The sequence below is a fragment of the Sciurus carolinensis genome, chromosome 16, assembly GCF_902686445.1.
Source record: "Sciurus carolinensis chromosome 16, mSciCar1.2, whole genome shotgun sequence".
Taxonomy (NCBI): Eukaryota; Metazoa; Chordata; class Mammalia; order Rodentia; family Sciuridae; genus Sciurus; species Sciurus carolinensis.
This window is the reverse complement of record NC_062228.1, coordinates 23,231,083-23,246,492: the sequence shown is the minus strand read 5'-3', so window position 1 is coordinate 23,246,492 and position 15,410 is coordinate 23,231,083.

Sequence of the window (15,410 nt, the reverse complement as noted above, 5' to 3'; positions counted from 1 at the left end):
TTATTTGATTATGTCAAAATGAACCCCAATATTATGTATAGCTAAAATGTACTAATATTTTTTTACAAAGGAACCCTTATACCCTGTTGGTATGAATGTAAATTAGTTCAGCCACTATGGAAAACAGTACAGAAGTTTGTCAAAAAAAATAAAAATGGAACTATCATATGATCCAGCTATCTCACTCCTGAGTATATATACCAAGGAAATAAAGTCAACATACAAAAGAGGTACCTGCATACCCAGATTTATTACAGCATTACTCATAATAGCTAAATAATGGAATCAACCAAGGTGCCCCCTCAAAAGATGAATGGGGAAAAAATATGGTATATACAATACACACAATGGAATATTATTCAGTCGTGAAGAAGAATAAAACTTTGTCATTTGTAGCAAAATGCACAGAACTGGTGGTCATTATATTAAGCAAAATAAGCCACACAGAAAGAAAAATATCTTATGTTATCTCTTATATGTGGAAATTTAAAAACAAATAAGATGACCTGAAAGAAGAAGAGGGATTACTAGGGACTAGGAAACTCCCAAGGGAAGGCAGGGATGAAGGGTGGATGGGTAGAAGAAGCATGAACAGACAAGATCAATGCATGATGAATACATGTGTGGAAATATCACAGCGAACTGCATTAATTTGTGCAAGTAGCCTGTATTAATAATTATAATACAAAATTGAGTTTTTTCTTATTTGTAATACAGGGATATTCTTATCTCCCTTAAAGGATGTTTCTATGTATTAAATTAAATTATGCTTATAAAGCATATACAAAAGCCTCTGATAGTAGACTTGTCTTTGTTACTCTAGATTCCCATTTCACCTTTTCTTAGAAAAGTTGCATAGTACTCCTCTCATCTCTGTCTGATGACTTGATACTTTATAATCTTGGCTCATTTTCTAAACTGCACATTTCTGCAAGCCCCAAACCACAGAGCAAAAGGTGCCCTCATTTGAACAGATTCCCAGATGGCAAACCACGCCCTATTGGACTTCAGAATAAAATCATCCCGGCCAATGTCTCACTAATCATGATAAACCTTCTTCCACAGTTATCCTAATTATCCCTCACCTTTTCAGAGTCCTTTGGAGACTTTACCCTAATATACTTTTTAAGGCAGCTGTCCTAGCAGGTTGTATGATGCAGGACCCTCAGCCCCAATGCAGGGTTTCACACATGCTGGTCTCCTCTGTCTGGGTTTTGACCCACATGGCTTCCCTTGCTGTGAAACCAGTCCTTAGGTGTCAAGTATACACACTTCAGAACCTACCAGATTCCAAAATCACAAAACTGCTCTGCTTTAGACCACCCCATGGTACTTAGCACTGTATTCTTCACCATTAATGTGTATCATAAATACTCACTGAAGATATACTAAATTCTACGTTTTCACCAGTCTGAAATTTGGGAATTAAGGGCCTCCTCTACTCACACAAAGCTAACTTCATATACTGGGAAGAAACCTAGTTAGAAAGGAAGATGAATTCTTTCATGGCACTTACCACAAGGTAAAATCAACAAGTTTAGAGGTACAAGACAGTTTAGATGCACGGTCGGGAAAGGTCTCGAGAGCAATATTTAAACTGAAACTCAAGGAGCAGAAAGAGCAGAGAATGAAAAACGTTGAAAGAATCTCCAGGCAGGGGAACAGTTGGCAAAATGATCTTGAGCTACAGGAAAAGGTGTGGAGAGTGGTAACAGATTGGGAGAGCAGTGACTGAAATTGAGGGTCTCTGATGACTTCATGGCTGTGGCATGTCCACTGCCTGGGCATGTTTCTGTGCAAGGGTACAAGATGCCCCAGTTCCTAGAGTGACACCCCAACCAGAGGATCTGTGCAAAAGTCTTATCAACTTCCTCCTTGACCTCAGGCACACAGCTCCCAGAGACATAGGGACTCTGAGCATGCAAAACAACCACAATGTTTCACCAGTGCTACTGCTCCTGAGTCTTCCCAAACGGGAACTTGAGACAGTGGGCTTCCTGAGTGCAGCACAAAGCTCCTAACGTTGCACATTCCAACTGTGGAAAAGCTACATTGATGTTTCTAGTCCTGTAACTTTCTTGAGCACAAAGACTAATGCTTGCCTAGTCTTTAACTTAATTATGAGACACATATAAATAAAACTCGCTGGGCTAGCTCTCTAGTCACTGCGTCTCCATCAGTGAGCAGGGCTCCACCTGATCCCAGCTATCATCTTTTCATCTGCTCTGTGTGTGTTACTTCTTCAATCCCACGTCACCCCTCGCAGGTTTCTTGGGTTTAGCTGCACAGGTTGCAGCAAGCAGAGATTGGAATATTTAGGTGAAAGGTGAAGTCTGGGGACTGGGAGACCAGATTCTATGAGGTCAGAGAGGCCATGGAAGTGTTGTATTGTGTTTAAAAACAGAAGACATTCATGCACACTAAGCAGGGGCATGTAAGGAACCTATTTGCCTTTTAAACATGCTCCTTGGGCTTCTACAGAGAAAAAGAGTGAGCAGTTGGCCTACCAACCTGTCCACAGTCTGCAAAATTAGGCCTTCTCATCTATATTTATTCCATTTGGTAAAGCTGAGAGATTTAGTTTCACATTTCAATCATCTTGTTTGTTTTGATAGTTTAATTTCTGATGCCCTTAGTCCTACAATAAAGGCTTCATCAGTTTCAAATAATCCCTGAAGATTACTTGAAAGTCTAGGTTTCTGCCTTAATCAATCCTTGCCATTCTTTCAAGAAACAGAGCATACATACTTTATTATACCTCATATATACTTCATATGCAATGAAGATAATGTAGTTCTTTAGCACCTCTTTATTACATTTATACCTACATTTAATTATAATATTTAGTAAATTTGTACTATGTATCAGGAGTCATGCCAGACATTAAATTTATAGTAATCATTAAGATTTATTGATTACTCCTACTACTTGTATGGGAATAAATGAATGAACAAATCTTATAAGGTTAAAGTCAAAGTTCATACTAATTAGTAAAATTTGCCTCTAACATAGACAAACAGTCACCTGGAAATGGAGAGGACATTGGTTCATGACTTGTAGGATGGCTGTAAGGATCAAATGTTAAAAAATATCAAATTGATTAGAATCTAGATGAATACATTTCTAAGAAGCCATATCGAGAGAGTTGTTCATATCAGAAATGAAGGATATTAGATTTTTAGACCCACTATGATGATCTGTCTAATAATCGAGCCTTCTTTAAGCTGTAGATGTCAATGGATTTTAGGAATGGATTTATACATGGTTTAGTATGGCTGAGTAATTTGTTAGCAGATCACATAGACCAGTTGAGGGCAACCTTCAGTTATATTGTATGCCCTTGTATATTGATACATATTTAATCTATTAAAGGGACCATGAGCTTGGTTCTAGAAGCAAAATTAGCTATAACAAACTAATACAGAAAGAGGGATATCAATTTGAATCTTGCCAATAGCAAAGCAGCAACTTAGGACCCACACAGTGGGTACCACTTTCTCCCAGAAAAGAGAAAGATGAGATATTGTGTCATAAGTATAATGGTATCAATTATATCATTTATACTGGTGTGAGGGGGGAGCAAGCTTTACAAATAACAAACCATCCTCCTGGATCGATAATAATAATAATAAATAGCATGTATCAAACGTCATGATAATAGTAATGTTTTTTACTGAACATTAGCATGTGCTTCTCCTCAGCACTTTGCATCTCAACCCTCTAGCAGTCTAATGAAATAGTCTGTTATCTCCATTGACACGTAGTAAAGCTAGACTTAGAAAGGTTTTGCAAGTCACTGATGGAACTGAGAGTGACATCCGGGCATTCTAATTCCAGAGCTATGCTCATGGTCACAGTGCCGTCAGCCACGGGACGGCAGTCCCATGGAGATCTTCCTACCATCCAGAGATGCCGCTTGAAACCTGCTTCCCCCTGGATGAGCAAAGAAGGCCGTTCAGCCACTGTCATGCTGGAAATGAGCAGCTTTCAGAGGCCAATGGCAATGACACTGAATCCAAGTCCACTGGTGGTAAAAAGGAGTCTTTTGTAATAACGAGCATAGGTTTCCAGGCCTCTGCCAAAGATGTAGTCGCAGACTGGCCGAGAAAGTCATACTCTTCCTATGAAACCTACAATTCTGCACACTTCTGTTGTACTGCATGACTTCTGAGCAGGCTGGATTTTAAAGCATTCTCTAGGAGGGGGGAAAAAAAGCAAGCTCAGTAAATCCCAGTATTTTTACTGCCTTTGCCAAATTTGACATCTTTCAAAGTAACTGTGAGAAGCACGCACAATCTCTGCCAACTGCATGATTTAGCAGCTATAAAATCCCTCTGAATCAAACCCATTTTGAAATAAAAAGGAACCTGCTTGAGAATTTCATTGCACTGTTGGATACCTACTCAGAGATCAATCACCTCTCTTCATTCTGTATTCCTGGTATATTTTTAAGTTTAATCTTTTTTGCAGCTTACCCATTTAGTTAAGGGTAGAATTTTAAAAGACTAAAGATTGAGCAAGGAGGAGGAGGACACAGAGTCTGAACAAAAGGTTTCTTTATATTCTGCACAATAGAACTGGAAAAGATGGTCTATTTTCTTTTCAGTTTTTTCCCCAATGGTGCAGTACCTACATTCTCAAAAGTTGAGTGTCCTTTCCCCCAAGGAAAATAGTATCTCTCTGCAGGCTGCCTAGAAGGATAAAACAGCGGTGTTTCCTACTCCACAGGGAATTGCTTTAGATGAAAGTCTATTTTTTAGGCTGAATGTGATTGGGTGAGTAGAAGGCTAAACACATTGTTTATGGTTTGGCCTCCAATGACAATTGGAAAAAAATGTGTTCATAAAATGTGGTACAAAAGCAATTAACTATCTTGAAACTGAAATACACATTGTAAATAAAATGCTGGCTATATGGGAAAATAAAGGTGTGAACAGCATCAGACCTCAAGGGAAAAATAAAATTGCTTGAATTTGAGTTTCTATAAAGATGTAGGATGTAAGGAACAGAAACAGTTCTTGGATCTCGCTGTGAGTTTTGCTAATGCAAATATTTCAATTACACCATGCATAGACTCTTCACACACTTAGATGTGTGTGTGTGTGTGTGTGTGTGTGTGTGTGTGTATACACACACACCACATATTTAAAGGCAGAAGCAACAGAGGAAGACTTCATTTCACAACAAGGACGTCTATAGGATAAATATGTTTACTTATTTACTTACTAAGAAAATATTAAAAGTCAGATACAACTTAATTCCCTTTAGGGGAAAAAATTCTTATGTAGGAAGTATTGTCATAGCCTTTATTATTCTCTCTTCCTGGGACATTCTCCCAAAAACATCACACCTAGACACAATTAATAAACTCTAAACATCTATTAGACCATATTTTTCTGATTTGAACAACAAACACTTATTATTAGCCCCAATTGATTTCAATAGTGGTCAACCATTTATGGGTATCCATTTATGGCAGCACATGCCAATTCCACATGAGTGGGTCCACCATGGAATTGACCACCATGGAAATCAACAGCAGTGCATAAGCCACCAATTGAGAATTAATGTCTTGGAAGCAAAATACATCAAATTAGGTCACCAAATAGTGACTGCTACTTCTTTATAAAATACCATAAACTGGTGTGTGTGTGTGTGTGTGTGTGTGTGTGTGTGTGTGCATGTGCGCATGCACGCACACATACATGTATATATAGGTGTTCGGTAGGGAGTTTGGGCCATAGGTAAAGTTAGAACAAGAAATAAAAATTTGTGACCAAAACCTAAATTTAAATGTGGAATAATAGTGAGGAGATAATAAAATTTATTTATTGTCCAATAAAATGGACAATCACAAGAATTCAGAAGAGCACTATTAATACTTCACTGAAGGGCTGGGGAGATAGCTCAGCTAGTAGAGTGCTTGCCTTGCAAGCACAAGGCCCTGAGTTCGATCCCCAGTACCACAAAAAAAAAAAAAAAATACTTCACTGAGAAAATAATCAAAAATCAGGATATATGATTATACTTATATATTAGGAAAACATCTCTATAATCAGTGTACAATACAATAGGAGCATGGTAAGGCGAGACTGCTTTAGAAATAGCAATACTTAAGATCTAAGGTCTGACTTGCATTGGTTTTAGGCATTTGTTCCCATAACTCTCAACTGCCCAGTTTGTTAGATCACAGAAATATCTAATTTTGATTTAGTAGGTTTGGTTTGGTTTTGTTTCATGGTACTAGGTATTGAACCCAGGGCCTAGCACATGAGGCAAGTGCTCTACTACTGAGCTACAAGCCCAGACCCTTGTTCATACTCTGAAACATTGCAATATCTTGAACATAATAACATCAATTCTTCAGTGTTCTTGTTAGAGCTGAATGATTTACTGGATGCCAGGAACCTAGCACAATGTCCAAAACATAGTAGAAAATAAAAACAGTTACTAATAATGGAATTTTAAAAGGCTACAAATGTTTTTTTCAGGCAATACTTATGAGACCATTTTGGAGCAATAATGATGTTTAATAAGGTCCTCTGGGTAATCTCCCTCTTGACTAGAAAATCTCTACTAACCTGATCTATGCTGGATAATAATCCATAAATCAGAAGGTGAGAATGAGGTAACAGTATATTTATTTCAGTCTGGGATCACAGCCATTATTGAATTTTCTATTTTTTTTTTTTCATTCAAGTCACTCAATATTTTTGGTCTAAGAAGTATTTCTTTTCAAGAAGTGAAAAGAATTGACTAGGTTGAAAATGCTTTGTCAAAAAGCATTTGACAAAAGTCAACATCCATTCATAGTAAATAACTTTCAGCAAACTTGGAACAGAAGTAAACTTCCTCAAGGTGATATAGAGCGTTTAGGAAAACATCATCAGCTAACGTAATATACCATTGTAAAGGACAAAATGCTTTCCTCCTGAGATGTGCACAAGGCAAGAATGTCCACTCTCACCAAGGCTATTCCACATTGTGCTGAAGGTCCTTGCCAGTGCAATTACTCAAGAAAAAATAATGATATTCATGTATATTGCAAAAGATTAAATATAATTGTATCTGTAAATTACAAGATTATTTACAGAAGGGCACATTTGGATAGGAGGAATAATTTCTAGTGTTCTAAAGCACAACAGGATAATTATGGTTGACAACAATAAATTATACATTTCAAAATAGCTGAGAGAGAGGATTTTAAATGTTTCTAACATAAAGAAACCATAAATGTTTGGGATGTTGGTTATGTCAACTGCCCTGATCTGATCATTACACATGGAATACGTGCACCAGAATATCACAAAGTATCTTATAAGTATGTACAATTATTACATGTCAATTAAAAATAAAAATTTTTTAAATTTTACCTACATAGAAAATTCTAGGGACCCTATTTTTAAAAATTTAGAACTACGTGAGTTTAGCAAAGTTGAAAGATGGAAGATCAACATAAAATCAATTGTGTTTTTACATAGAGTAACAAAAAATTGGAAATTGAAATTTGAAACTCTGTCATCTCTTTCTTAGTAACTAGAACACTGCAAAGAATATTACTCCCACCTAATTGCAAAGAAAAACACAATTTTTCTCATACTCATCAAAGAGCTGAAGTCACACAATCAAATAACCTGAAATTTGAGGAAAGACAGGCACTTCCAAGGAGAGATGTAGACACAGAAACTGCCTCACCTGAGGCAGAGCACAAGAAGAAAGAACGACTGTAGAAGCAAAAATACTTCTATTTCAGTTAAAATTTTCAACAAATTACTAAAGGTCAGCTGTGGGTTAACAAGAGAATACAGAACCTCTAGGAGCTGCAGACACGAGTCTACAGCTACTTCTAGACTATTCTCACAGAACACAGGGGGTGCTTATCATGGTTTGGATTGTGTCCCCCCACCACCAAATTCACAAGTCGGAAATCAGATTCCCAGTACCATAGAATGTGACTTCACTTGGAGATGAGGTCTCTACAGTGGTCATCAAGTTAAAATGAAATCATTAGAGGAAGCTCTCACCCAATGTGATTCACATCCTTATAAAATGGGGGAATTTGACAAGAGATACACAAAGGAGAATAATGTGAAGAGGCCCAAGGAGAAGATGGCCACGCACAAGTCCTGGAACAAATGCTTCTCTAACAGCCCCCAGGGGGAACCAACCCTGCCAACTCCTTGCTTGAACTTCTAGCCTCCAGTAGTTCAAGTTTTGAGTTGCTTTTCTAAGGCAGTCAGCCCCAGCAAATATGGTGCTCCTGAATGAAGTGGGAAGAGTGGGAAACCAAAGAACTTCCCTCTGCAATGACAGCGGAGGGAAAGGAGCAGCCTTCACTTTAGGAAAGGCACAAAGCCCCATCTGGATCCTTTTCCCCTGTCCTCCCCATCCAGCAAAAGCCATAAGCAACAAATTCTGTGGCCCCCAGAGCACAGGTGACAACCTACTGAGATATACAGAAGAAAATAATTCTTCTTCTTTCTTCTTTCATCCTCTTCCTTCTCCTCCTCCTCCTCTTCCTCCTCCTTCTCCTTCTCTTCCTCCTCCTTCTTCATCATCATCATCACCTACCACTGAGAAAGAAGCAGAAAATCATCCTCCTAAACTTTGACCATTAGATATCCTACCACTACACAGGGGCAAGATCACTGAAAATTCTCCAATCTCAGGACCAAGGAACACAGGGTCTGCTGAAGAAGGAAGCTACAAGAAGACAAGAGAGGGTGCCCCTTTGACATATACCATGAGCTAGCAATGAACAAGTAATAACAGTCAAAGAGGAAAGGCCCTCCCTGAGGTGTATGCTCATGAGAATGATCTAAATCTTTGGGTAAAGTGAATCATTGAAAGAAACCCTTCAACCACCAACCTTAACTCAAGCAAAAGGAAGTAGCAAGGAATCTGAAGCCAATGGTCCCTTGAGAGAAGCCATTGCAGCAACAAAACAAAACCACAGCTCAGTTCTTGAGTAAATGAATTGAACTCTACATAGTAATTAGTATAAAAAGAGTGGGGTGTCTTTCCAGACATAAATCTCCTGTCTCTATTGTTTTACCCAGGATGTCTAACATCCAATCAAAAGTTATGAGACACAAGAAAAGCAAGAAAACACAACCCACTGTCAAGACACAGAGCAGTCATTGTTTAAGACAATCCCAGTGACAAAGGTTTTTAAAAAATGCAGGAACAAATAAGAAATTTCAACAGAGAGATGGAAACTTCATAACAGAATCAAATGAGATGGTAGAAGCTTTTATTTAAAAATAGTAACAGACTTGACAAATGCCTTTGTTCATAAGTAGACTCTACAGAGTACCAGAAAGGACCAGGGAGTTTGCTGAAATACCAAGTCAAAAGAGTGGGTGGAAAAAGGAAGAGATGCAAGACCTCTAAGACTTTAGGACAATATCAAAAGGTCCAGTATACATGTAATTGGATTCCTCAAAAGAATACAGAGAAATAACAGGTCAGAAGAAACATCTGAAGAGATAGTAGCTGAGAATTTTTCAAAAATAATAAATGATAACAAATCAAAGATCCATAAAACTCACAGAAAACACAAAACAGCATTTTAAAAATAAATAAAACTAGACCCAAACATTCAAACGATTGACAGTCAAACAGAGAGAGGAAATCTTGGCAAGAGCCAGAGGAAAAAAGACCCATTATACAAAAGGAACAGGATACTAATTACAGAAAACTCACAAGAAGACACATAACCAAAAAGACCACAAAGTAACATTTCTTTTTTATAATGAATAGGTTTATTGGCTCATAATTCTGCAGGCCAGAAGTCCATAATCAAGGTGCTAGTACCCAGTGAGGGCCTTCATGGCATTGCATAGAGCGAGGGAAAAAGAGGGATAAGGCGGTAGAGGGAGGAAGGGAGAGGGGAGGGGGAGGGGGCCCAACGCAACCTTTACAAAGTGACATTTAAAAATAAAATTTCTCAATTCAGAATTCTGTACTAAGGGGAAAATAAAACAACAATGAGCTACCACTGGACATCTGCAAGAATTGTTAGATTCCAAAACACAGACAGCACCAAGCAGAGATGAGAATGTGAGCAAAAGAATTGATTGACAATAGTAGCACGTGTCCCAGAAATAGCACTTCTTGGTATTTACCCAAACGAGGTGGAAATTTCTCCACACGAGAACCTGGACACGAATGTTTATAGCACCCAACATCCAAGTACATGACTACTCAGGAGGTGGAGACAAGAAGATTGTAAGTTCAAAGGCAGCCTCAGTAATTTAGCAAGACCCTGTCTAAAAATTTAAAAAATAAAATAAAATAAAAATAACTGGGGATGTATCTCAGTACTTAAGCACCCCTGGGTTCAATCCTTGGTGCAAAAAAAAAAAGAAAAAAAAAAGAGAGAGAGAGAGAGAGAGAGTAATAATAAATAATTACAAAAAGTTGGAAGCAACTCAAGTGTCTTGCCATAAAAAGACATGGCTGAGACTTAAATACATACTGCTAAGTAGAAGAAGCCAGTATGAAAAAGCTACTTACCCTGTGGTTTCAAATAGTTGACATTCTGAAAAAGGCAAATTATAGAGACAGTAAAAAGAACAATGGTTACCAGGAATTCATAAGGACAGAAGGAGGGGACAATGGTGCAGCACGAGGGAATTTTGGGGGCAGTGAAATTAGTATGAAAGATGCTGTAATGATACGGGTATGATACCATGCATCTGTCCAAAACTTGTATACAGAACCATACAATACAAAGAGTGAATTCTAATGTAAAGTATGTATTTTAGTTAATAATAATGAGTTCATGGGTTGTAAAAAATGTGCCACACTAATTCAAGATTAATAATGGGAGACACTGCATGGTAGAGGGGGCAAAGAGAAGGCTTTATGAGTACTCTATTTTGTGCTCAACTTTTTTGTGAACTTAAAATTGCTCTGAAAAATAAAATTCATGGATTTTAAAAGTTGTAGACTGAGAAAAAATGCAAATCCTGTATGTAAAAGAGACTGGTATCCAGAATATAATAATTTTTAAACCCCTCTTACAATTCAAATAATACAGGAGAAATTAAAACTTTGCAAGAAAAAAATGGAAGAATTCATTATAGGAATTCCAGGAACAATTCACTATATGAATCGTTAAAGGAGGTTAAAGGTACCACAAATAGCAACTTGAATATGAATAAAAAAATAAAGAATGCTACAAATAGTTTTTTGGGGTTTTTTAAAATTTGTTCTAATTAGTTGTACATGACAGTAGAATGCATTTATACATTTTGATAGATCATACATAAATGGAGTATAATCTCTCATTTTTCTGATTGTACACATTGTAGGATCACATCGGTCATGCAGTCATACCTGTACATGAGGTAATAATGTCTGTTTCACTCTACGATCATTCCTAACCCCAGGCTCCTTCTCCTCTCACCCTCATGTGAATTAGCATCTGCATATCAGAGGAAACATTTGGCCTTTGGTTTTTGGGGTTTGACTTATTTGGCTTAGTATGAGAGTACTTCTCTTGGTTTCTTTGCTCTGTACTGAAATGTTTCATTCCAACTAGGCAAATCTTGTGTCTATAACTGCATTCTCTTGGGGTTATGTTACATATAATTTTCACTAATTCATAGGCTGACTGAGACCTTCTCCCACTCTGTGGGAATTTCCCCATTCTTCTATCATTTCCTTCTTTTGCACTCTAGCACTAAACTGGCAGGTCACTCAGATTTATATAGCACTTTTACGGCAGCCCTGTTCTGAACACTTTATAGATGTTAACTCATTTAATATTTAAAACAAACAGTTTTTTAAAAAGTAAATATTGAACTTTTACTTTTGATGTAAAAGATAACTAAACAGTGACAATGGATTATGTGTCTATAGCCTATTTAGCAGAAAATTATCACAGTAACAACCATATACTAAGGAAGGAGGGAGATACACACTGCTGCAAGTTTCTTATACTACATGAGAAATAGAGTATTTGAAGGTACTGATTAAGTAAAGATGCATATAGTAAATGCCAAGGCAAACACACAAAACGAAATGTTTTAAAGGGGGAATAATGAACAAGCCCAGAGTGAAGAAAATGGAGTCCTAAAAGTAATCCACCCAAAACAAGGAATAAAAAGACAACAAAATGCACAGAAACAACGCCAGACGGAACAAATAGAAACAAGTGGCAAAGTTCTATTCAATGCTTCTATGTGGTGTAAGTGATCTGAACATAGGTTTTAGTCAGTTTTTGTGTCGCTGTGACCAATATACCTGACAAGAACGACCTAAACTGAGCCCATCACTCTGCCCCCGAGATGAGGCAACACATGGCAGAAGTGTATGGCAGGACACAGAAAAGCTCCACTACCAGGGACAAAATATATACCCCAAAGGTACGTCCCCAGCTGTGCACCTCCTCCAGCCACACCCTACTGCATACAGTACCACACCAGGGATCAATTCATTGATTCGGTTAAAACTCTCAAAGCATAATCCTTTCACCTCTGAATATCTCCTGCACAAGCTTTTGGAGAATATCTCATCTCTGAACTATAACAACCTCATGCTCGAAAGTCAGAGATTTTTCAGATCAGATTAAAAGAAGCAACAAACTATATGCTGTCCAAAAGAATCCTACTTTTTAAAAAATAAAATCATTGATACAGTAAAAGTAAAAGGGGGACAAAAGTCTATACCATATCAATACTAACAAAATAAAGGTAAACTGGCTGCCAGAACATTGGATCAAGAAGACTGGAGGAAAAGACAGATTATCAGGGGCAAAGCGACATTACTTAATGATAAGTGGATCAGTTTATACAGCAACCATCACAGTCCTAAACGTTTATGTACCTAACAACAGAGCTTCAAAATACCTGAAGCAAATTCGAGGCAATTTTAGAAATCCATAAAGTCTCTCTTCTTACATTAATAAAAAGTAGACACATAAAGAACACAGGGATAATATTACCAATGGAATTAATCTAACTGCCATTTATTGAACACTCCACCCAACAATAAATAGCAGAAAATATTCTTTTGGAGTACATAAGGAATTTTCAGACCTTATTTTTGGTCATAAATAAACTAAAACATTAAAAAAATGAATCATATAGAGCATATTTTCTGACAATGGAATTAAACTTTAAACTTTCAGTAATGGAAAGATATCTTGGAAATCTCCAAACATTAAGGCAATTAAGCAACATACTTCTAAATCATTCAAGGGACAAAAATAAACTCACAAAGAAAATTAGAAAATCTTTTCAACAATAAAAATTAAAAGACAAAATATAATACCTTTCAGGGTGCAGCTGAAGTGTAGAGAGGACTACATAGTATAAAAAGCTTGTGCAGGTCAAAAGGAAGTCTCTAATCAGTAATCTAAGGTTCTATTCTAAGTAACTGGAAAGAGTAGATGAAACTTCTGCCAAATGGAATGAAGGATGCAATGAAAAAGGAAGCCAAAATAAGTGAAACTGAGAAAAAGGTAAAATCAATAAAGGAAAAAGAAGTAAAATCTACTTCTCTGAAATGAACAATAAAAAATAATCAACTTCTGGTAAGAAACGTTTAGATTAAAAAAAAAAAAAAAAAAAAAGAGAAGAGGACTGAGGATAAAGCCCAATGATAGAACTGAACACAACACACAACACACATGGAACAGTATCTCATGTTCAGAGACTGTAACACTTAATATTGCGCAATAGTCCTGCTACCCAAAAAACGGTCCCTTCTAGGGACTCAAGCCACTTCCGCCGGACCTCCCCATGCGTCAGCAGCAACCACAGTGGTTTTAACCTCCCCTTTTCCCTTTCCTCTGCTCAGAGCCAAAACTGCCATGCTACTCAGATCTGAGCTCTGAATTCCACCGCCCTCCTTCTCTGCCCTGTTTCTGGCCGTGGCTCTGCAGAGCACTGGGTTGGGGTGACACTTCCCGAGTAGGGCTGTTCCACTGCTCCCCTTGTTCGTGGTGGACAGGAGCAGGTTTCAGCGACTTTGGACTAGTAGCGATCCCTCTCTAAGTTCTTTCCAGCAGATTCTCAGGAGAACCCGTTGCTTGGAGGGATGCCATGTGAATTTAAGGAGGTGACTGTTCAGCTCTGGACTCCACGAATGGCTGAGAGTCTGGCACAGTTTTCTATTCACAATTTGGTTTTATACTGCTCGGTCTGCTTCAAAGACGCTGCTGTATGTGGTCCGGTCTCATTTTAATTTTTTCTGGCTTTCTTTTCTTATGTTGTTAAGGGGGTGAGGTTGCATGCTATTATTTTCTCTTTCTTTTTTCTGGAGGTACCTGGGATCAAAAAAGGGGCACTTAACCACTGAGCTGTATCCCCAGCCCTTCTTATTTTTTCATTTTGAGAAAGGGTCTTGCTAAGTTCCTTGAGTCCTTGCTAAGTTGCTGAGGCTAGCTTTGAACCTGCAATCCTCCTGCCTCAACCTCCCCAGCTTCTGGGTTATGTACTTTTCTTCTCTCTCTCTCTCTCTCTCTCTCTCTCTCTCTCTCTGTTGTCCCTCGCTCTTCCCCCACCCTGGTCTATGTTCAGGGTTGGGGAACTCTGTCCTTATTTTCTACCTTGACAATCAATTTTTAAGTCTCTCCTGGTGGAGACTTTGTAATACTGGGTCTTGGAGCATTTATTTTGTCACTACCTCTCAGATTTGTTATTTCTTGACTGCTTCCTTTATGTGCTGTGGTGGAAACAGGAATCACTGCCTGGCTCTGTTCTGCCATCCTCTCTAGTCTGAGTTATATATTTTAAAATGGCTAATTGTATGTTATACAATTTTTTCCTTGATAAAAATAACAATATGACCAAGAACACTCTATTTCAGGGTCAAAAGGCATATTATGCATTAGAAATCAGTCCATGTAATTCACCATATTAATACGCAAAATAATATTTTCATCTCAATAGATGAAGAAAAAATTGACAAAATTCAAAAATCCATTCATGATTTTTTTAAGAAATCTAAACCAACCAGGAATAGAAAAGAATTTCCTCCATTTGCTAAAAGGCTTCTATGAAACATGCTCAATTAGCATCAATTGATTCTGACAAAGATAAAAAGGAAATTCAAGGAGAAAAGCATCTTGCCATAAAATGCTACTGGAAAAAATAAGCATGCATATACAAAAAGAAAGAAAAAGAAAACAGGGAGGAGCACAAAGAGGAGGAGGAGGAGGAGGAGGAGGAGGAGGAGGAGGAGGAGGAGGCAACAGCCCCTCAATCCCTACCTCATATCATATGGAAAAACTGGCACAGAATACATCACAAATCTAAATGTAAAACCTAAAACCATAAAATTTATAACATGAAAAGTGGGAGAAAACATGTGTGACCTTGAGTTAAGAAAAGATTTCTTAAATACAACACCAAAGGAAAAAAAACTAGTTGATAAACTAGATAAATCGAAATTAAAAA